Consider the following 1,611-nt stretch of genomic DNA (forward strand, 5'->3'; position numbering starts at 1 on the left):
AAATGGCTTACACAGTTGTAAAGATAGGCAAGTCCAGTCTGGTTCAAGCCAGGGTAGTCCCCTGAGTTCCTGGGATCGGCAGACAAGGCAACAGGAGGTTGAGGAACCAGGGCAGGATGATGAAGCTGAGACAGCAGGGCCCAGGCACAGGCTGGTGGATGTAGAAGTCCGGAAGTCAGTCAAAGGGATCCACCGTCGGTAGTCCGCTGGTGGCTCCTGGGATGGGCAGATGACGCAGCAGGAGGTGGAGGAGCCAGACAAGATCCAGCTGCAGCTCCAGCAGAAGGTGAAGGACAAAGGGGGATTCGAGTCTCCTCGATCTCTCTGTCGTATACAATTGTCAAGGAGGTGTCATAAGTGTGATGCAATTGGTAGACTGGGCTCCACCCCTACCCTTCCCCAGGAGTGTCTAGTTGACATAACCCCTAACCATCACACTTGTCAAATGAAAGACTGAGTCTCATACACGAAGGCCGAACCACTGTGTGCAGGATTTTGCTCTTGCCTTACCAGGACCAGTTGAAAACGGAGTTGCCTCCAATTTGCGGCACCCCCACATGTGTCAGAAGAGAACTGTGTTTCTTAGGGTTTTCAGTGGGTGATTTTTATTTGTGGAAATAGGTCATCAGGCCTTTCTTCTGAGGAGCCTCCAGACTGACTCTCACTTCCTAACTTTTGGTTAGCAGCTGAGTACATTAACTCCCGGGACTCCATTCTTGCCTTAGAAATGGATGTATCAAAAGATGATACATCAAGAGATGGAATAGCATTCGGTGTGGATGGACTTGTGCTATTTTGCTTGTGCTCATCCCGTATCAGCACTTACATCAAAGGCCTTCCAGAGGATGCTTGGGGACCTGCCCACGTGATGCTGAAGGGTCTGACGTCCTGAATAGCCATGTTCCCTCTCAAGGGAGACCCTGGAGCACCTGTGCCAACATCTGCACTGATGGTGCAGAAGCCATGGTGGGTAACACCCTCAACCACTGCACACAACAAAGCAGGGACACCCAATGCTAGCGGCACCATTGGCTTCTTCATCACCACACACTGACAGAACATGGGTGCCAAAATGACTTAAGGATGTTCTCGAAAAAGCAGGGAAAAGGTTCATCTTTATTAGATTTGTTCCCCCAAGTAAGATATTTCTCATATTCTGTAGACAAAGATGGGAAATCGACACAAAGCCTACCTGCTGGATACTGAAGTCCAGGGGTTGTCATCAGGAAGTGCATTTGATGCAACTGAACTGCAAGGTGAACTGCAGTTTCTGCATGGGGCCCCACTCGTCTATTCAGACACTCTTGGCAGGCAGCCTGTCGCTCCAAGGGAAGACCCAAACCAAGCCCGCTGCCGTTCCAACAACTCATAGTGAGTCTATAGCACAGCATAGAACCCTGTGGGTTTTTGAAGCTGTAAAGCACTATGGGAGTAGAAAGCCTCCTCTTTCACCAGTGGAGCACTATGGGAGTAGAAAGCCTCCTCTTTCACCAGTGGAGCAGTTGGTGATTTCGAACTGCTGACCTTGCAGTTAGCAACTCAACACCTAACCTCTATGCCACTAGGGCTCCCCCACTCCAAGAAAGCAACTGCCATCTATGTCGAACGCCA

This window comes from Echinops telfairi, unplaced genomic scaffold (assembly GCF_000313985.2).
Source record: "Echinops telfairi isolate 266 unplaced genomic scaffold, ASM31398v2 ScPeMD7_3;HRSCAF=10, whole genome shotgun sequence".
In the NCBI taxonomy this organism is placed as follows: domain Eukaryota; kingdom Metazoa; phylum Chordata; class Mammalia; order Afrosoricida; family Tenrecidae; genus Echinops; species Echinops telfairi.